This window comes from Urocitellus parryii, chromosome 10 (assembly GCF_045843805.1).
Source record: "Urocitellus parryii isolate mUroPar1 chromosome 10, mUroPar1.hap1, whole genome shotgun sequence".
Taxonomy (NCBI): domain Eukaryota; kingdom Metazoa; phylum Chordata; class Mammalia; order Rodentia; family Sciuridae; genus Urocitellus; species Urocitellus parryii.
In genome coordinates, this window is record NC_135540.1 from 25,152,443 (window position 1) to 25,176,287 (window position 23,845).

The 23,845-nt window shown below is 35.4% G+C and overlaps 1 protein-coding gene across 4 annotated transcripts in view; it reads right to left on the bottom strand.

Moving 5' to 3' along the window:
• Positions 1 to 23,845, bottom strand: part of Lrba (LPS responsive beige-like anchor protein) — a 683,057-nt gene that overhangs the window by 635,356 nt on the left and 23,856 nt on the right. The window lies entirely within an intron of this gene.

Here is a 23,845-nt window from a genome sequence, read left to right on the forward strand (position 1 = left end):
TCACTACAAAAGTCAAATTACAAAGTAAAAACTGAAAAAAATATTTGTACAGGCTGAGCACTCTAATATGAAAATCTGAAATCCAAAATGCTCCAAAACTTACAAGTTTGAGATTTCAGAGCATTTGAGGTTCCAGATTTTTGGATTAGAGCTACTCAACCAGTAAAAAGTCTAGGCAAATATTCCAAAATCTAAAAACTCTGAAATCTGAAACAATTCTGGTACCAAGCATGACAGATAAGGGATAGTCAGCCTTCTGCTCAGATCAGAGAAAAGAGTTCAATCTCCTTAAAATAGTTTCTAAAAAGTAATGATAAAAAATAAGTAACCTAATACATAAAAGGGCAAAGAAATTACATTCAACCTCAGAGAAATATTTATATTTATATCTAATCATTTTTTATATTTATTTTTAGTTTTAGGTAGACACAATATCTTTATTTTTATTTTTACGTGGTGCTGAGAATTGAACCCAGTGCCTCACGCATGCTGGGCAAGCACGCTACCACTTGTGCCACATCCCCAGCCCAATATCTAATCATTTTTGAGTTGGCAAAAAAAAAATACACAAAGTGATTAATAGGAGAACCTAAAGGAAGTGCTCAGAGAGAAGAAAGATTTTCATGAGTTCTGGTGGGACAATAAATTGGTATAATCCCCAGGAGGGCAATTTGGCAATATATACCAAAAATTACAAATGAACATAAGTCTTTGACTTAGCAATTCTATCTCCAGGGATTTATACTATATGTATGATTACATATGTGTGACATAATACATGTGTAATTATAAAGAATAGAAATTATTGGTAGTTATAAAAAAAATAGAAATAACCCAATAATCAGGGGTCAAGTTAACTATGGCTCATCCATGCAATGAAATATTATACAGCTATTCTGTTAGGAAAAAGCAAGGAAGTTCTCTATATATTGCTTTAGAAAGACCTCAAAGGAAAATTACTGTGAAGAAAAAGCAAGATGCAGAACAAGGGGTGGGATAGAGAAGGCCACTTTTTGTGCAATGAAGAGGTAAAGTATACAAATATTTATATTTGTTTATAAAAGTCTTAAAATTTTTTGGAAGGATACACAAGATGCTAATGATATTTATTTTTTAGGTTTTCTTCTGCAGTTACAATTTTAGGGAAGAGGCCGTTGGGGACAAAATATGCTAGAAACATGGAAACATGGAGATATTATATACATTTTTATTTTTCAACTATGTTAACTGTTTAACAAAATATTAAACAAATACCTTCAAACAAAGAAAAAAGTCATATATTTGGTAGCCCAGAAAATTCTGGAACAATACAGTCCCACAAATCACAAATTCTGGATCTGATATCAAAAATTAATATTACATGTTAATCTCAGTAAAGATGGTCTTTGGCACATAATCCATTTTCATTTTGTTTTTCATCTAAGATATTGGGAAGAAAGGTATTAGGAAGAATTGTTTATCCCCAAAATAAATAAGTACACATTGGGAACTGTGGCAGAAAATGGTAGGGAAGGAGAACTTAGTGAAATTAGCAATTTACAAAATAAATGTATTAAAAGGAAAATACCCAAGTTCTAGTGGGTCACTGGAGGTTTGCCTTGGAAGAGTTCATTTTCCCTGCCACCCCTTCCCTGCTTCTCCCTCTCTCTGTTTCCTGGCTACCATGAGATGAGCAGCTTTTCACCATAATGTTCTGCCTGACCTTAAGCCCAGAGCAATGGAGTCACCTGACCATAGACTAAATCTGAAACTGTGAGCCAAAAAAAAAAAAAACAAAACTTTCTTTCCTCTAAATTGTTCTTGTCAGGTATTTTGGTCAGAGACAAGAAGGTGACTAAAATAATGAGGACTGAACCCAGGGCTTTGTGCATGCTAGGCAAGCAATCTAACACTGAGTTACACCTCTTCCCTAGAATTAATATTTAAATGTCTTCTTAGGTATCTTGCCGTGAGGAATCCCAGACTGAGATCCAGACATAGGTTCATGGAAATCTAAACAACACAGAAACTTCACCTAATTCTTTTTAGTCAAGACATTGTGAAACTATAGTTATGTTGATTTGTAATAACAGTGTTACTTTAACACATTAAGGATATAAAAAAATTGCACTGAAAAATAACTCCAATTCAGTTCAGAATTCCAATGATATCACATCACCATCACCTCAGGCTTCCCAAGAGCATTTTAGCTATGTAATAAACCCTTCAGAAAAATCATCATGGCTCCTCATCACTTATAGAATAAATTTTCAATCATTTGGTCTAACCTACAAAATTTCAAAATACCTCACTTGCCATTTTTCCCCTATACATCAGACTGGTTAAGGCAGTCTACACTACTTACTACCAGAAGGAGTTTTAATATTCTGCCCCCTCGCCTTTGCTCTCCCTTCCTGAAATTCCAAGTTTAGCACAAATCTTACCTCCACAAAAAGACATTACCAGATAGAACTAAAAAGAAAGTAATGTTCCTCCCTCTGAATTGCCCTATTTATTATAAAACATGCTCAGCTCACATGTACAGTTTTTGATTATTAGTTATTTTTATATGAGTCTTGTCTCTATCAGACTATAACCTACTAGAAAGGAAAACTGTAACTATAAAGCACCTGTAGGTGTCAGGCATTATTCTCAAAGATTCTAACAACAACCCTATTGGTCAATACTATTATTCTCATTTTACAGTTAATAGGAGCTAGATCAGAAAGATTATAAGCTTAACCAAGTTCACAAACCTAAAATATGAAAAAGCTAGGAGTCAAACTGAAATCTGCCCGATTCCATGCAAGATACTGCCTATCAAAATGAAAAGGAAAAAAAAACTCAAAACAAAATTGTTCTAAAGCTACACAGTACATAGCACATTTTTAAAGTGTGCTCATTTTAACTTTGTAGAAAACTTTAAGGCAACAGAGTAGTTTGAGTTGCTACCACTTTTGTCTAACAAGCAGCTTTCACATTCCCCCTTCCTCTGGTTCCTTTGAGAAACCCCCTGCTGACTTCAAACAATTCTGATAGGGGTGTCAATCATGGTGCTCTACTTCACACAGGTGACACAAGTTAGGCAAGCAGAATATCACACACTGTCAGAGATACTGAATGTTTCAGTCATCGGGCCAAACTAGAACTCTTCAAAGAGGTCTGAGACTTTTCACTGTATTATTTTAATAATTATTCTTTCTCCCCCATCCAGGCCATGTTCACTTTCCCCAACTCAAGACAAGACAATTTTTTTGAAAGAGAGAGAATTTTTTTTAATATTTATTTTACAGTTTTTGGCAGACACAACATCTTTATTTTATTTTATCTTTTTATGTGGTGCTGAGGATTGAACCCAGCGGCCCGCACATGCCAGGCGAGCGCGCTACTGCTTGAGACACGTCCCCAGCCCAATACAACACAAATTTGATAAAAATTCACTAACTGCAAAAGGAATATATGGCACAAGGATGACAATCCAGAGATACACTTGATTCTTCATGTCTTACTAAAATATGTATTCCAAAAACAAAAGTTAAAGATCTAACAGAATGTTCTCAGTATAGAATATCTATAACACAAAATAGCATTTTCTTTTTAATCATCAGATATATTGAAATTTACACAGCAAATATCTCTAGCAAGTGAAAAAATAAAAGACTAAATTTCATGTATTGTTTTAAAGGGTAATGATTACAGGCTTAGCTCAAGCAGGAGAAAAAACTTACATACTATAAAAAATAGAAATGCAATCTAAAGCTTATACTAAAGAACATCAAAACTGAAATGCATTTAGTGTATCATTCATTTGATAACTTAGAGAAAATCAAAGTGTCATATCAGCCAACAGATTATAGAAGAAATACATAAATGTAATTACATCAAGTTACAGATGGATTTATGTCACTGTAGTATAATTTACCATAACTACTAATATTACAATTAGAAATATACAACATAATATATTTATAGATTCTCCTATAAGCATATTGCAAAAAAATCAATATACAAAACTAATGAGCACCATCTCATGGGCATGTGAAGTGCTATATGTAAAAACCAGCCTTTGCAAAAGCTTTTAAAAGGTTACTCAGTGGGGCTGGGGCTGGGGCTAGGGCTCAGCAGTAGAGCGCTTGCCTAGCACGCGCAAGGCCCTGGGTTCAATCCTCAGCACCACTTAAAAATAAATAAGTAAATAAAATAAAGGTATTAAAAAATGTAAACATAATATATATATTATAAGAAAAATATATATTATATATTTTTCTTATAATATATATTATAAGAAAAAAGGTTACTCAGTAAAGGCTTGGTTAGAAATTTTTCTTTTAAAATTTTGTGTATAAAAAAATTAAATGATTTAAACAGATAATATTTAACATTCAAATAAACTTAAACAAATATTAGGACAAGATAGACAAATGATTCTCAATGACTAAATATAAACACTTTAGAAGAATTAAATGGAAGCAAACTCTCAAAATAAAATGATACAACAGTATTTAAAAAGATAAACCCTACTTTTAGATAGATTTGTCATCTCTGAAAATCACATTAAACCAACCCCTTCTTGTCCTTGCTAATGGATTGTCCATTAAAAAAAAAAAAAGTCAGAAGAAATCCTTTAAAAAAGAAAAAGAAAACTCACATTCCTTTAATGTTGTACATTTAAAAGTAAATATATTTCCCATTTTAAGAAAAACAAGTATATAAGACTAAAAGCATCTTTACTACCTTCTCTAGTTCCCCACTTAAAGTTTCATTTTCTGAAAGTAATCAAGAGGAATTTACTAAATAGACTACCTGATACCAAACAACGCAGTTATTTCCTACCTGAAATTTCATCCGATAGCAGTACACACTCACTGAAGCACTTCAGTGTCACATTCTCCCTTAGTTCATATTACATGGATGCTGTAAGTCAATAGTTAAAGTATCTTTTTTATAGTGTTAGAAGGGATGTCAAACTTAAAGGACAAAAATTGTCATTGTAAAAAAAAAACTATCAACTGGTCTTGTTATCAAGACTAATATTCTTGTTCTAATACTTTTATTTCAAAAAAAGCACAATGTATAAAATGGGGCAGTGGTAGAGTGATTGCCTAGCAAGAACAAGGCCTTGGATTTAATCCCCAGCAACACATACACACACAAGAAAAAAAAGAAAAAAAGACAGACAGACCCTGAATCTAATTAAGTTTCAACCAGTTTACAGAAAATAACCCAAAATGCGGAAAATTCCACAGGGAAAATAAAAAGGCCCAATTTTCTCAACACAAATATGGCAAAAAAGGGGAGGGGGCTTGTTATAACAATCTATAGACTGGAAAAGACTAAATAAGGCAGGCACAGTGGCATACACCTTTAATCTCAGCAACTCAGGAGCCGAAGGCAAGGGAATCTCAAGTTTAAGGCCAGCCACAGCAATGTAGCAAGACTCTGTCTCAAAAAAGTAAAAAGGGCTGAGGATGTACCTCAATGATAAAAAACCCCTGAGTTCAATCTCCAGTACCAAAAAAAAAGAATTTAAGAGACACAAGCACCAAACAACATATACATATTTTATTTAGTTCATAATTTGAATAGCCAATTATATTTAAAACAAAATAAAAAACTAACAGGACAAAAGAGAATTTTGATGTTCAATATTTAATATTTAGGAAGTATTATGAATTGTTTTTAAGAGTAATAATGGTGGGGCTGGGGTTGTATCTCAGTGGTGGAGTGCTTGCCTTGCACATGTGAGGCAAAGGTGTTGCTCCTTCGGCACCACACAAAAATAAAGAAGTAAAATAAAGGTATTGCATCCATCTATAACCAAAATAAAAAAGAAGAGTAATAATGGTACTGTGGTTTAATTTTAAAAAGAAAATCTTTATCTTAAAGATACACACTGAAGTAATTACAAATGAAATGGGGGGAGGGGAAACTCTCATTGAATTAATATGTTTATACATGATGTCAATTAAGATGTTTAGCCAGGCACAGTGGAGTATGTCTGTAATCCCATGGACTTCGAAGGCCGAGGCAAGAGGATTGCAAGTTCAAGGCCAGCCTCGGCAACTTCATAAAGCCCTAAGCAACTTAGCAGACCCTGTCTCAAAATAAAAAATATAAAGGGCTGGGGCTGGGGCTCAGTGATTAAGCATCCCTGGGCCCCATTTCCAGTATGAAAAAAATATGTGTTTAGGGCTGGGGACACAGCTCAATTGGTAGAATGCTGGGTTCAATCCCCAGCACCACTAAAAAAAAAAAAAAAAAAAAAAAGATATTTACATACTAAAAGCTGATAAATCCATAAAAATAAAAGCTCTATAGCCTTATATTTTTTTACCATTTTTAAATTAACATAAAATTAAAAGTCAAAATATTAACTTCAAATTAATGAAGTTTAACCTTGCATATTATCTCATACAGTCCTCCAAATATGAATTTAACATTTCATTATCCAAAATGAGACCACTAACTGCATTATCCTACACATAGAGAAATTTGACAGCCCAATCTTCAGTAGCTCTAATTTAAAATTAAGCAGAATTCCTTTTAAACATCAGCAGTAAAGAAAAGTTTAGAAGAGCCAGGTGTGGTGGCAAGCACCTATAATACTGTCGGCTTAGGAGGCTGAGTCAGGAGGATTGAGAAATCAAAGTCAGCCTCAGCAAAATCAAGGTGATAAATAACTCAGTGATACTCTGTCTCTAAATAAAAATATAAAATAGGGCTGGGGATGTGGATCAGTGGTCGAGTGCCCCCAAGTTCAATCCCTGATACCCAAAAAAGAAAAGCTTAGAAGAGCAGATTCAAGAATGGATCACTACAGATTAATCTGATTATCAACAAGCATTAATCAAGCAGCTATTATGCAAAAAATATCAAACATAAAATGCACTCATTGATCAGGGATAATATTCATGTTCAGTGGGCAAAATTAACAATGAGATACATGCAGAGTATTTAAAAACAGAAGAAAACCCCCAGGATCAACAACATATATTTTACTACTGTTAGGTACCCACATTTGAAAAATTTTAAGACAGACCATACCTTAATCAATTTTGTGTTCTTTGTAACTATCTGGATGTAGTGTATATCAAAAAAAGATATTTGAATAAATATATAAATGCATATATGTATGTAATTATACAGCAAAACTGACATATCACTATGGGATAAGTATTAATATAAGCATCTGGGAAGAAATACAGCTATAAAAGCTTCAAAAGATTTCAGAAAAAAATACAACATGGGATCCAACAACTGGACTTCTAGAATCTATCTCAACAAACCAACATATGAAAAGCACTTTATACACAGGAGCTAAACTGCAGTATTATTTGTAACAAAAAGCAATAAACAACTTAGATATGTAACAGTAGTGACACTATAATGTGTCAAGTTAGCTAGACTGAACTACATTCCCCAGAACTCCCTTTCCTGTACATATCTGGTTGGAGTAGGCCATAAAAGTAATTACTGTAAGTAATGTGGAGGGAGGAACTGAAGCAGCAGCCACTTTGTACTCACATACATTTTCATGAATCTGATGGCTTACTTCCCTGATAAAACATGCTGGCCAGACCTACCACCATCCTATTTCTCCCTACATTTTCTTTTAGCTTCTTGTATTACTGGGCCAGGTGTGTTTGTGTGTTAAGCTTTGTGAAAAAGGAATCCAACTTCTGTAAGACACTCTCACCAATAAAGATCAGAGGCAATATGCACGGCCTAGCATGGGTTTTTTGTCTACTATTGTGGCCTCTCACTCCTTGAATATTTGGATGAATACTAACTAATAAGGCAAGAATCAGAACAGCACCAAAAGGACAATTACTATTTGTATAAACTGAAAAATTCCTACAGATCACACACGGCTGGAAGAAGTCTGAATTCTGTCAAACTAGAAAGATCTTCATTATCCAAACCTTTGAGCAAAATCCTAAAGGATCAAGTTTTAGCTGTACAACTAAAGTCCTACAGTAAAGTCTGCACTATATTCAACACAGCAATGTTTTAAAACAAACTTCTTTAAAAGAACTGCACAGCAGAGCAATGGAGAGTATGACTGAAATGCCAACACAAACCCTGTCTTTCAAGCCAAACAAATCTGGAAAGGGGTAGAGAGGGTAGGACAGACCTGAAGAGGAGTGAGCCCCCTATTGTTAACATACAGATGTGAAAGGTAGGAACATGAGGTTAAGAGAATAATTCTATAAAATGGGCCTACGGTACTGACCCTCACGTGCTTTCTTAAGAAGTTTACTTGTAGCTCTACCTACAGTCGGTGGACAGGATATGTCACATTCCTCAGCAAACCACCTATTCACTGCAGAAGAAATGCAGGCACAAAGTAATGTTAATAAGAAGAACCCAAAGCCAGGCGCAGTGGCACATGCCTGTAATCCCAATGGCTCAGGAGGCTGAAACAAGAAAATCACAAGTTCAAAGCCAGCCTCAACAACGGTGAGGTGCTAAGACCCTGTCTCTAAATAAAATATAAAATAGGACTGGGGATGTGGCTCTGAGTTTCATCCCTGGTACCAAAAAAAAAAAAAAAAAAAAAAAGAGGAACATATGTTACCATGAAGGAGGAGATTTTTGTGACCAGATCCTGAAACTCTGGGAGATAAGGACAATCCTCCTAACCATAAATCTGTAAGAATATGATTAAGAATCCAATTAGAACCAGTCGGCATGGGCCAAGGTGACCTAGAGTCGCCATAACTGTGGAGACTTGAAAGTGTGATGTCACCCTGCTGACAGAGGGGCTGGGGTTGTGGTTCAGCGGTAGAGCACTCATCTCACATGCGCGGGACCCTGAGTTCGATCCTCAGCACAACGTAAAAAATAAATGAGTGAAATAAAGGTATTGTGAATAAATATTAAAAAAAAAAAAGTCAAGAGGTGGACCTGGACAGGACTCTCTGGAAACTTCTCTGGGATCCCCAATAAAACTGGAGTGCAGGAGAGACACGTTGTCCCTCTTCTTTCTGAGCAGACCCACTTTCTCCCTTAAGTGTTCCCTTTCCCTTTTCTGTCTCTTCAATAAACTCATTCCTGTTACTCTGAGCGACATGTCTGAAAGCTTTCTGACTTGGTCACAAGAATCAAGGGTCTTCATGCTGCCTCAGTTTCTCAGAAGGCCCCAGCTCCATAATGCTATGACCCCATTAAGTTTCACTCCAAAACTAGGCACAAGACAGACCCAAATCAGCAAAGTAAAAGCTTTCAGAATTGAGCTATTCAAGTCTAAAACCAACCCCAAGTGGCACATGAATAGCACAGACCCAAGAAGTGATACAGAAGCCACCATACATGGAAAGTAACATAGAACTTGACCCTAGCCAGACTAACTGCTAAAACAAAAAGTCAACTTTCTCCAAGGAATGTAACAAGACTCAGGCTCTACCAACATAACTCGCAAAATCTATCCCTTTGATTACATACTCCTATGAGTAGTCATATTATAGACATATTAATGTATAAATTATATAGTCTACTGAATATTTATATGTATGTCATTTTTTAAAGAAATTAAATGTCAGGCATGGTGGTCTTTGCCTGTAACCCCAACTACTTGGGAGGCTGAGGCAGGAGGATCACAAGAGGATTACAAGTTCAAGGCCAGCCCTAGACACTTTGCAAAATAAAAACCATGAGGCTGGGGTTGTGGCTCAGCAGTAGAGTGTTTGCCTAGCGCATGCAGGGCCCTGGGTTTGATCCTCAGCACCACATAAAAATAAATAAACAAAAATAAAGGTGTTGTGTCCAACTACAACTAAAAAATAAATATTAAAAAAAGTTAAAATATGAATTTTTTAAAAAGAACTAGGGATATACAACTCAGTGGTAAAGCACCATGGGTTAAGTCCCCAATAAAATAAATAAGTAAAAAAGAACGAAATTAAGTAAAGAGATAAATTAACAAACTAAAATTTTTTAACATTGATACAAAAATAAATGTTTTGCATTCTTTTCTAAATTATTGTATTTTAAGTGAGAGCAATATGTGATTCTTCTTATTTAATTTAAACAAATCAAAAAGCCTAGTCTTAAATTCACACATCAGAAAAAGAAATACTTCGTAAGTATATGTAAGTCAGTAGGAATTGGGCTTTGCTGAAATTGTTACAATTTTACAACTTTTCTTACAAACTGACCAGAAGGTATTATTTTGCTTTCAAATGTAACTATAACTTTTTTTAGTAAATTAGAAATTTTGTCCCTGTGTTTTCTAGTGTTTTTGAAATTTAAACACTTTTACAAGTGACATGTTGTTCTTTTCAGCAACAAAATCAAAGAATCATGTAAATATTTTCAAACATCCCCTTTTCATTCAAATTTAATTCAAAAAAAAGCTCAAATTCATTAATTACTAAAACGCTACCTTTAAATACATAAAGGGTCAGACTGTTTACTGTATAAAATTACCACCTATAGTTATTTAGAAAAGATAAACTTTGAGCATCTTTCATACTCTAATTTTTAAAAATGGCTAATTCGTCTTTAAGTTCAAGTTTTAAACTCTACCAACAGAATAATTAGTATTTTAATATTCAAAATATGTTCATAATCACTCTTCATCTACCATAAAATATTGCTAAAAATCAATGATTTAAATAATATAAGCTTTAAACTCACTTGCCCAAATACAAATAAACACATCACAACAAGCTAAAAGGAAACATATAAGTAAGGTTTCTATTATCAAGTAGGTTTTTTCAATATGCCACATAAGCTTTTACACTTCAACTATTTTAGAGCTGGAAATGCTCTAAAATGCTCTATTTTTTTTTTTGCCCTTTTTATTGTCAATATTTTGCTTATATATATTTTCAAACAGGAAATGCAGTATTCTTTGGCCTCTTACAAAAATAAACACCTTTCTCTTGGTGACACAGCTTGATTCACTGGTCTCATCATTATTCTTTGTATACTGAAGCAATATAGCTGTCTGTCTTAATTTACTGTGGATCCTCCATACTGTTACATTCTCAATGTCTGTTCTGCTATCACTAAACTCTATAATTTACAACATTCTTTTTTTTTCCTTAATACAGGGTGTTACAGTTTAGATGAGGTGCACCCTGAAATTTCATGTGTGAGATAATGCAAGAAAGTTTAGAGATAAAATGATGGGATTATGAGAGCCTCAACTGGATCGGTGCATTGACCTGCTTGAATGGATTAACTGGGTGGTAATGGAAGGTAGAAAGGGTCTGACTGGAAGAGGCAGGTCACTGGGAGCATGCCTCTGGGGTACATACTGTGTCCTTGATAAGTGGTGCTCTCTGGGCTTCCTTGTGCCACCTCCTGACTCGTCTTCCTCCACCACACTCTTCTGTCACATTGTTCTACCTCACCTCAGACCCAGAGCAATGAAGTTGGCCACCTATGAACTGAGACCTCTGAAACAGTGAGCACCAAACAAACATTTATTCCTCTAAAATTGTTCTGATCAAGTCGTTTGGTCATAGTAGTGAAAAAACTGACTGAAACACAGGGTCTTGCTACATTGCCCAGGTTGGCCCCAAACGATCCTCCTCCTCAGCCTCCCAAGGAACTGGGACCACAAGTACATATCATCACACCTGGCAAGTACTCTTAAGATCCTTCTAGTGTATTCTTTTCAAATGTACTAAGAAAACTAGACAATCAAGTTTAAACAATAAATGTTAACAGTCTGGAATGTAGCTCAGGAAGAATGCTTCCCTAGCATGTTTAATTTCCAAGACCAAAAAAGGAAAGAAAGAAAGATCAACTAAATATCGAATATAAATCAATAATAGAAACTGAAAGTAGATCTTAATGGATACCATAAGCTGAAAGAAGGGGGGAATTGGGAATGAGTACTAATAGGTACAGAATTTCTAATGGTGGTGATGAAAATATTCTTTAATTAGACAGTGGTGGTAGTATACAAACTTATACTTAAAGTCACTGAATTATGTGCTTTAAAATGGCAGAATGTTATGTATATATATCTCAATAAACATGTAAAAGATTGAGTTGATATGCAACATACTTTTTTTCCCCCCTGGGTACTAGTGATTAAACCCAAAGGAAGTTTACCAAAAAGCTACATCACCACTCATTTTATTTTTTTCATTTTGGGACCGGGTCTTGCTAAGTTGATGAAACTGGCCTTGAACTTAACAATCCTTCTGTCTCAGCCTCCCAGAGCAGCAGGATTATAGGCATGTACCAACATGCAAACGACAGGCCATTTACTTTTTTTTTAAGTTGTAGACCGACACAATAGCTTTCTTTCTTTCTTTCTTTCCTTCTTTCTTTCTTTCTTTCTTTCTTTTTAGTTGTAGATGGACACAATATCTTTATTTTTATCTATTTATTTATTTTTTAAATGTGGTGCTGAGGGCCTCACAGGTGCGATGCAAGCACTATACCACTGAGCCACAGCCACAGCCAGACCACTTACTTTTTAATGTATTCTTTGAATAGAACTCTATTCTAAAAATTCTCTCTTTCCAGTTATTTTCACTGCCTTATACACATCACCCAATGAGGCAGGCTAGTGGGGCCTGACCCTCCCTAAGGAGTACTTACTTCATTTTCTTTCCACAGAAGCTGCTAGGAATCAGGTGAAGCAGATTTAGCCAGCCATATGCATTATGGACAGCTGATAGCCACACAATGTTACTCCTCTATGCCTGGACTGCTAGGCCACAGCTACCACAACCTTGGGGTGCAGCCACCCTGCCAAGCCAATCCTATAAGACAGGGTGGGAGTCTAAAGGGGATCAGAGCTGAGACCATATACCCACAATACCAGATATAAGCCACAGTTCTGGGGAGGTTCAGGGAAGGTGGCAAAGGGTAGGGGCATCAGCATCTCCTGGCAACATTTGTCGCTGCCAGGCCAAATAAAGTCCAATTTAAGCACAGCCACTAATTCCACCAATGCTATTCTGCCAGTTTGGCCAGGTTGTCATCATAACAGCTGCAGCTATTCAGGAGGCCACAACCACTTCTGCAGCTGCCACCAATGGTATTACAGTTACCCAGAAACTGACACTTTAGCCAGGGCTGCACCAGACACCCATGACTGCCTGGGAAAACATCAACCAGGCCTGGGCTGCTCTAGAAGACTCCCCTTCAGCCATGGTTATTCCAGATGACTTTGACCACCCTGTGGTTATCTCAGATGTCCCTACTCTGGTCAGAGAGGAGCACCTCCTCCACCCCATTACACCCAAGGCAGGCAGGCCAAAAGCCTGTGCAGACTGGAGTGGCAATGTAGAAAGTTTGCTGTTAGAAGGCTATCCTGGGGCCGGTTTGTACTTGCCCAGCACCTGTGAGGCACTGGGTTCTATCCTTGGCACTTCATAAAAATAAATAAATAAAGGTATCTGTGTCCATCTACAACTAAAAAAAAATTTTAGAAAGGCTGCCCCTTAGGCTGGGGTTGTGACTCAGTGGTAGAGTGCTTACTTAGCATGTGTGAGGCACTGGGTTCCATTCTCAGCACCACATAAAAAATAAATAAATAAAATTAAAGGTATTATGTCCATCTATAACAAAAAAAATTACCAAAAAAAAAAAAAAGTCTTCCCCTTTGTCTATTTAAGTAGCATTCATCTCACCACCATTGGTCTAGTCTAAGACTTCTGTCCCTGTACTGCCTGCTTTGTGCTACAACATAAATCCCAATAAAGCCACATTCAGATGGTTTTATTTTGCCTGTCTGTGATTTCTATCTTAAGTAGATCAGGCTGGGCTGACTGAATTAAGAGCTTGTAACACCAGGAACAGCTAGCCCTGAGAACAACTAGTTAACCACACAGTTGCTGAAGAGCTCCTAAGAATGACCAAGAGGGGCTGGGGATATGGCTCAAGCGGTAACGCGCTCACCTGGCATGCATGGGGCGCTGGGTTCGATCCTCAGCATCACATAAAATAAAATAAAGATGTTGTGTCCACCGAAAACTGAAAAATAAATATTAAAAAATTCCCTCTCTCTCTCTCTTAAAAAAAAAAAAAAAAGAATGACCAAGAGCTGCTGGAAGAGGTGCATAAGAGGTTTTGAGAGCTACTAGCTCCAACTGCAAAGAGCTGCTGGGAGAGCAGCAGGAGAGTTACTGAGCACTATTAGCTACAGCTGTGGACAGCTGCTAGGCCCAACAAGAAAGCTGCTGAGAACTACTGGGAGCTATTACTCTGGCTGCAGAGAGCTGATGGAAGCTGCTAGCTCCCGTCACCAAGCTTTGCTAATATTAAGAGCCGAGAGCCACTGGCACTCAAAGTTGCTAACATCAGGGAGCTGCGCTTTGTCTTTTTCCAATTTCTATCCATATTGAACAAACACCAAAACTGTGATTGAAAAGTAACAACCATTTTATTATCCTCACAGTTTCTCTGAAACAACATTCAGAAAGAAATGGGATAAGCAGTTCCAGTTTCAGGTATTTCATGCAGTTAGCAGTCGTACAATGGCTAGATCTGGAACCTTCCAGTCTGGAGCAGGCTATTAAATATGGTGGCCAGACACCGCACTTGGTAGAGTTTCCGAGCCCCTCTGTAGTCTCCCTGCATGATCTAGTTGCATTCTTCCTCACAAGTAGTGAAGGATCAAAGACAAACAATTAAACTAATTACAATGCGGCTTAAGGCTCCAAGCACAAGTGTTCCAACTACATCAAAAGTCACTTTAGGTGACTTCTGCCACATTTAATAGGATGAAAGTCACAAATGCCTGCCCAGTCTCTTGTCAAGAGGACATAAATCTCACCTCTACTCACACTGTAAGAACATGTGCAACAGGATATACTGTCACAGCCATCTTGAAAAAAATCCTATCTGCCTCAGAAGTATTTTTCAAATGCTAAGGATGCTCAAAAGTCCGACCTCCCTATCAGTGATACAGTGCACTAATACAATATGTACTAATTTACCCATGAAGCACAGACATTTAAACATATGCACTCTAAAACTGAAAGGCTGAGATTTTTTTTTAATCTAGATACAAACTCTCTTATTTCCCTCCTCTCCCTACTTTGGAAATTACTCCATAAATCATAAACTTAACTTCTTAAAAAAACAAAATTTAGTGAAATAAACAATGATTTTAAAGTCACAGCTCTTAACTAAAACAAAACTAGACAAGGAAACAAAAGATTAAGTACCATGGTCTATTACTTCTGAAACATCTAATTTTCATATTTTCACATTTCTGATACAGAGTGTATATTACATATTAGACTTGGTAATACCTCTGTTAGCCAGGCAGGACTCCTATACAAGCTTATTTGTTCTTGTGGTATGACTAGACAATGTAACCATTATTGTCTAAAAACAACTTGAGTATCATTTGAGAAAGGAATATGAATCTAATTTGTTAGTCTTGAGAACCTTCTATTAACACCTTCTGATAAAATCAATAAAGCAACTGCATCACAATTTGAAAAATGGATGACCAGTATCTTAAAAGAAAATCCAGAGATGATAATGATAATAAGACTTTAAAAAAAAAAAACTGGGGATTGAACCTAAGGATGCTTTATCACTGAACTATATTCCCAGCCCTTTTTATTTTTTATTTTGAGACAGGGTCTCACTAAGTTACTTAGTAACTCACTAAGCTGCAAAAGCTAGCCTCAAATTTGAATCCTCCTTCCTGGTCCTCCTGAGTCTCTGGGATTGCAGGCATATACCATTGTGCCTGGTATGAAACATTCTTTAAAAAGCGATAGCACCAAGCTGGGCCCAATGGTGGATGCCTGTAATCCCAGCGACTCGGGAGGCTGAGGTAGAAGGATCACAAGTTCAAAGCCAGTCTCAGCAAAAGTGAGATGCTAACAAACTTAGTGAGACCCTGAATCTAAATTTAAAAAAAAAAAAAAAATACAAAATGGGGCTGGGGATGTGGCTCAGTGGTTGAGTGTCCCTGAGTTCAATTCCCGGTATCAAAAAAAATAAAATGCTATAGTACCAATGTTTTTGATGGCCAACAGGATGTCACAGACACTAAGATCAAACAGTGATTCAAAGTGGGGTATATTATACATGTCTATAGTTCCAGGTACTGAGAAAGGCTGAGGCAGAAGGATTGCTTGAGCCCAGGAGACTGAGGCCAGCCTGGGCAACACAGCAGGGACACCCATATCAAAAAAAAAAAAAAAAAAGTGATTCTTAACGTTTCAACTTTACATATCAAGCAGTTTTACAAAGAACATGAATAATCCATTTTGCTTATAACTTCCTTTATATGTACACACAGAAGAGACACAGTAAAACTTTATGTCTAAGTGTGAAAAGAGTGTTTTCAATAAGTATAGAATAAAAAATTTGATAAATAGTAAACAAGATATAATGGAGGGAAAAACACCATTTATGATAGCTACATGAAAGGGGAAAATAATTAAGAATAAACTTATTAAGAAAACTATATGAAGAAAATAATAAAGCCAGGCATTGTGATGCATGCCTTTAAGTCCCCACTACTCGAGACACTGAAGCAAGATGATCACATGAATCCAGGAGTCCAGAGCCAAGCTGAATTTAGCAAGACCATGTCTTTCAATAATAATAATAAATACTCTTAAAAACAAAAACTTAGACTTGAATGAATGGAAATACACATGTTCTAGGTTAGGATATCCCAATAAAATTATGATCACCAGTTCTACCTAAAAAATATTTAATAAATTTAATGTGGTCACAATAAAAATACAAATGGAGATATTAATACTAAAGTTAATACAGAAACTAAAGTTAATATAGAAAATACTACAAAAGAATTATCCAGAAAAGTACTAAAAAGTAAAAGCTATGAAAGAGATTAACTCCACCAGAAATTAAAATTAAAACAGTATTGGGGCTGGGGATGTGGCTCAAGCGGTAGCGCACTCGCCTGGCATGCATGCGGCCCGGGTTCCATCCTCAGCACCACATACAAACAAAGATGTTGTGTCCACCGAAAACTAGAAAATAAATATTAAAATTCATTCTCTCTCTCTCTCTCTCTTTCTCTCTTAAAAAAAAAAAAACAGTATTAATGGCCCAGGAATAGACAGAAATATAAAACAGAAAGTTCAAAATAGACCAACTACATAAAACTTCCAAGATATGAAAAAAATGGTATTCCAAATCATTGGGGCAAAGTTGGTCTTTCTAACAAATACTATTAGGACAAGTAAGCAGTCATTTGAAAAAGAAAAAACTGGATTAATTCCTCATACCATACAGAAGAAAAAATTCCATTCCGGGTATGATGGCACACGCCTGAAATCCCAGCTGCTTGAGAAGCTGAGACTGGACCATTGCAAATTCAAAGCCAGCCTGAGCAAAAAGCCAGGCACTAAGCAACTCAGTGAGATCCTGTCTCTAAATAAAATACAAAACAGAGCTGGGAATGTGGCTCAGTGGTGCAGGGCCCCTGAGTTCAATCCCCAGTACCACCACCACCACCCCCCCAAAAAAAGAAGACAATGAAGAAGAAGAAAAAAATTCCAAACTGAGCAGAAATCTAAATGTAAAAAAGAAACTATGCAAAGAATAAAAGTTTGGGTGAATTTATATAAGCTGAATGTAGGAAAGGTCTTTCTAATTTTGATTAAAAATTAAGATGCAAACAAAGGAAAAGGTTACTAAAAACCTCTGATGTCAAAAAATCATAAGCAAAGCTAAAAAACAAACATCAACTGGTATAACATATTTGCAACATAAATCATTGGTAGAAGATTAATATAACCTAACTGCAAGAAAAAAAAATTTCGATTGAAGGGTGAAAAACACAAAAACCCCATTGAAAAATGAGCAAAAGACAAACATGTAATTTACAAAAAGATGAAAAAGCCCTTAAATATGTGAAAAGATACTCAAAATGCACTCATAATAACAGAAATTGAAATTAGAATTACATTGAAATACCACATCCCAGCCATCAGAATGGCAAAACATCAAAAGCTTGACAATAAACACTTGTCAATAAACAAGCACTTTTAATAATTACTAGTGGGAACGTAAAATGGTACAACTCACATGAAGGTAAATATGGTGATATCCAACAGACCTATAAATGCTTTTACACTGCTACTATATAATCCACTTGTAGAAATATATCCAAAAGATACACATCCAACAATAAAAATACATTTGAACAAGGTTGTTTATGACAGGATTATTTTGGCATTATTTGGAGACTATGTAATTGACCAAGAATATAAGACCAGTTGAATAAATTATGGCATATACACACCTCAAAAAACAACAACAACAAACCATACAGAAGTAAAGGAAGTTCTCCAAAGACTAATATGAAGTGATTTCTATGAGAAGGGAAAATGAGAAAGTTCAAAACAGCAATGCTGGGTACCAAAACCACTCAATAGGGAAAGGACAGTCTTTTAAATAAATAGGGCTGGGAAAACTACAAACAAAAGAATAAAGATAAACCCTTATCTAGCATACACTAAAATTAACTCAAATCAATCTATTGTCTAAATGCAAGACCTAAAACTAAAAAATTCTTACAAAAAAATAGGGCAAAAGTTTTGTAACATTGGACTTGTTAATGACTTCTTGGACATGACACCAAAGTCATAGGCAACAACAACAACAACAAAACAGACAAACTTGGTCTCATGAAAAGTTTAAAATTTTTGAGCTTTAAATCACTATCAAGGGCTAGGAATATAGCTCAGTTGGTAGAGTATTCGCCTTGAATGGGTTTGAGTTTAATCTACCACGGCACCACAAAAAAAAATAAATCACTATCAAGCCAGGTATGTGGCTCAGGCCTAGAATCCCAGAGACTCAGGAGGCTAAGGCAAGAGGATCCCAAGTTCAAAGCCTGCCTCCACAACTTAGCAAGACTCTCAGCAACTTTGTAAGACTCTGTCTTAATAAATAAAAAGGACTGGAGATTTAGCTCAGTGGTAAAATACCCCTGGGTACCAAAAAAAAAAAAAACACCATAATCAAGCCATGGCATAAGTTCAAAAATGGGCAAATGATTTTTCAATTTCAATACATTTTCCCAAATAAGATACACAAATACTCAATAAGCATGTGACAAGATACTGGGCACCACTAGTCATTAGGGAAATACAAAACTACAATGACATAACATCTCACATCCATGAAAATTGCTCCTGTTAAACAAGAAACAAAAAGTGTTGGTGAGAATGTAGGAAACTAGAACCCTTGGTGGGAATTTAAAATGGTGCAGCCACTATAGAAAATATTGAGGTGATTCCTTAAAAAATTAAAAACAGAATTACTATATGATTCAGCAATTCTAACTCTGGGAATATATCCAAAGGGATGGAAAGCAGGGTCTCAAAGACACATCTGACAGGTTGTTTTTTCCTTTTGTTTTGTGTATGGGGATTTTGGGGGTTTGGGATTGCTGAGGTTCTGAATTGCCGAGGCTGGCCTTGAACTTGTCATCCTCCTCCCTCAGCCTCATAAATTGATGGGATTACTGGTGTGCAGCACTGTGTCTGGCCTAACTTTACTATCTTTAAGTGTACAGTTCAGTGGGAATCAGTACATCCATACTTTCATACAACTATAACCACCATCCATCTCCAGAACTTTTTTTTTTAATCTTGCAAAACTGAAACTCTATACCCATTTAAACATTAACTCCTGGGGATGGGGTTGTGGCTCAGAGGTAGAGCACCTGCCTCACATGTGAGAAGCACTGGGTTCAATCCTCAGCACCACATAAAAATAAATAAATAAAATAAATGTATAGTGTCCATCTACAACTTAAAAAAAAATATTTTAAAAAATTAACTCCTAATGATTCCTGCCCCTAGCCCCTGGGAAACAATATTCTACTTTCTGTCTCTATAACTTTGACTATGCTAAGTACCTCATGTTAAGTGGAATCATACAGTATTTTTCATTTACCATCTTGTTAGGTTCGGACATCTTTTAGCATTTGTGAAAATTTTCTTCCATATCAATCCTTACAAATTCTCTTCATTATATTTTATAGTTGTATGACATTTTTTTGTTTGTTTTTTTTATTTGTGTGTATATGTCTTTATATGCCATGATATTCTTAAAGCTGATAGATAATATTTTATTTTATGTATAATACTACATTTTGCTTATTCTCTTTGTAGACACTTACTTCTATATTTTGGCTATTGTGAATAATGTCTCTATGAATGTGGATATTTACAAATATCTGGCCAGGGATAGAGTTCAGTGGTAGAGTGCTAGCTTAGCATATGCAAGGACCTGAGTTCAAACCCCAGCACCACCAAAAATAAACAAACAGATAGACACAATCCCAAACAAAAAAAAAAATCCCCAAACACAAAACAAAAGGAAAAAACAACCTGTCAGAAATGTTGTATTAACAACACAAATAAATTATATTTATATAATATATATATTTTTTTTTTCATCCATTTGTCCGAATCATAAAAGACAAAAATAGGCTACGGACAGAAAATTTCACCTTTCCTTATCTCTATAAATCACAAATTGAATAAATAAAATAGAAGAAGTAAGACCAGTAGAGTTGAGGGAGGGAAACAGAGGAGGGGGAAGGGGAAAAAGTACTAACACGGAACAGATTATACTCCATGTATATATGACTATGTCAAAATGAACCCCACTATTACATATAACTATAATGTACTAATAAAAACATTTTTTAAAAGAGGCCAAGGAAATATTTCAGATAAAAAGAGATTAAAGAGACACAACAACAAATCAATTGAATACCTTACCTGATCAAGTATATACCTAACCAATGTAGACTGGATCATGATGAGAGGGGAGGGAAATTTTACTATAAAAGATGTTATTGAACCAACTGACAAAAATAATAATAATAATGGAGTACCCATGATGCATTAGAAATATTGTATCAAACTTAATTTACTGGCTGGACACAGTCCTACACACCTCCTGTATTCCTAACTACTCATGAAGCTGAAGCAGGAGGATGGCAAGTTCCAAGCAAACCTGAGCAATTTAGCAAGAACCTGTCTCAAAATACAATAAAAAAGGGTGGGAATATAGCTCAGTGTTTGCCTAACATGTGTAAGGCCATGGGTTCAACCCCCAAAACTGAAAAAAAAAGAAAAAAGAAAGCAATTTCATAGTTTAATAATGTTTTCATCTCTTGGTTATATATAAAATTATACATATTATAATTAACAGCATTTTATAGACTCAATGAAAAAATATGTGGTCAGGCACCAAAAAAAGTTTTCTTCATCTAACTAATAAGCTCTTAGAAAAAAAGACAGAAAACCCATCATGCACCCTAGATTAAGGCTATTTGGAGGCAGAGAAATTTAGTATTATCATTCTGGTTTTCAAGCAATAGGACCTTCAGTTGTAACCATTCCTAAGACTCATTCTATAATATGTGTGCTTGATTACAATTGTAAAAGTAGCTACATGTATTTTGAGGAAATTAATGTATAGCTATTAAAATATGTAATATGTTTTAAATGAGCTACAAATATAAAAATAAAGCACTCTTTGAAAATCAGGTTTAGAGGAAACTGAAAACTAATTGGTCTGATTGGCTAATTAACTGGCTAATAGATCAACACCCAAATTAAATACTGATAAAGGATAAACTCAAAACAAAACCACAAAAAAAATCAAGGGTAAGAAATGTAAGATTACAGTAAGTCTGGGATTCAAATATAGTAAGAACATAATCTGTCAAAGAAATACCCCTTAAAATATAATAAATGCTAGGATTACCAGACATTTTTATTTCATTTGTATTTGCTAAAAAGAGAAATCCACAGGATAAAGAAATATAGGTTTCTTTTGTAATCTGCCTAATTTTTACCACCACATTTCTACTTTTGGAAAGAACTAAAGAAAGATCACTAAGATCAAACAAACGACTATATAGGACAGAAAGTGAATAAAGAAGCCACAGAACATAGGGCAAGCAATGCTTATCTGTAAAACCAAGTAAAGCAGAAGACTGAAGGTAACAGAACAAAGGCAAGTCATTGAGCTGGGAAAACAACCTGAATACCCACATTGTGACCTGTGCATTTACACAAATGACAAGTACAGAACTGGAAAGTGGAGAAGAATGTATACTAAATAATTTCTAAAGAATTACTTAGTCTAACCATTTTTCCATACCATTTAAAAATTTCCTTTCCAACTATAGATACCAAATGTAAATTCAGTGAGCATCCTTTTTTTTAATGTATCTAACTGTTGTGTCAAATGAAGAAGCAAAACTGAAATGACATTGTTGCACAGGTTACCTCCAACTCAGTCACAAATAATTTACTATAAACTGTTCCAGTATTCTTATATTATCTCCTCTAAATTTCTTCTTCTCAAAGATGTTAAAAATTGAAATCTACATTGGAAGAATATTCTTTTCAAATTTTATATTTTTAGCAGTATGAAAATAATTTTTTATTAAAAAAAAGATACACAGAGACAGAAAGTAGAATGGTGGTTGTCAGGGACTGTGAGAAAGGGAGAAATTGGAGTTGTTTAATAGATACATAGTTTTCATTTTATAAGATGGAAAGAGTTCTTACTCTTGAAGCTGAGAGGAGAGACAGGGTTCAGGACTGGCTTAAGGCCTCACCCTCGTGGAAAAAAAATGAAAAGCATTCTGGAGACAGATGGTGGTAATGGCTACACAATCATAATCCACACACTTAGTGTCACTGAACTATACACTCAACAATGGGTAAGAGGATAAGTTTTATATACATATGTATATAAATAAGTTATATATAAATATACACACACACACATTCACACACACACACAATTTTTTAAATGGGGGAGGGAGAATGACAGTTTACAACCCAATATCAAGGGGTAAAAGAAGTCCTACAGAAACCAGACTAAAGAACTCAAGCCAGGCATGGTGGCATGTGACTGTAATACCAGTAACTTGGACGCTGAGGCACAAGGACTGCAAATTAGAAGCCAGCTTCTGAAACTTAGTAAAGCCCTAAGCAACTTAGCAAGACCATGTCTCAAAATAAAAAATTAAAAGGGCCAGGGATGTGGCTCAGTAGTTAAGCACCCCTGAGTTCAATCCCCAGTACAAAAAAAAAAAAAAAAAAAAAACTCAAAACCTACCAATCTACAGTCATTTGACAAAAGCACTAATTATACTACCTAATACAATAGCTCTCAAGAGCATCGTTACATTCATTATTAAAATAACATAAGAAACAGTCAATAGTCAAACTAATTAATACATGAGTTATTTCAAATTTGGCTAAATAGTTTTTAACTTACAATCTGGAACTTAATGAAACAGGATTAGGTACCTGCTGGGCATTAAGAGAAAGCAGAGAAGCAGAGGAGCAGGGTTTAGGCTGCCAGGTTGTGAACACTGCACTGAGTTCAAGCTAGCAGGGAGGCTTAGAACCACGCCAGCATAGGTGAGGAAGGCAAGGGGGAGCAACAAAGAATGCCAAGGAGTGAAGCCCTGGCCTAATGCAATCCCATCCTCCAATGTTTGGCTGAAGAAATAACTAATAATTAAGGAGACACAGCTACTTCTTTTAAAGATACACCACATTTGATAGGACCTACCTGTTAGATGATAAAGAACTAAAATAATACATTATTCCAATTCCACTGGTTTTCTTGAAAACCAAATGAACCAAATGAATATTAGTTTATATTTTATAATATATGTGTGTATATAATTCTGTACCAAATTAGTACACTGATATCAGACAGCAAAAAGCAATCAATTTTCCACATATTAAGTTGTACATACTTAATATAAATGACAGTGAGCAATGCTACCACTGGTAATCACATTATCTAATTTGATAAACTAATTTGATACACACGACAGAATAAAAATAATTCTGGGAGGGGAGAAAAGAAGGGTTATAATATATACTGCCAGCTTAAATAA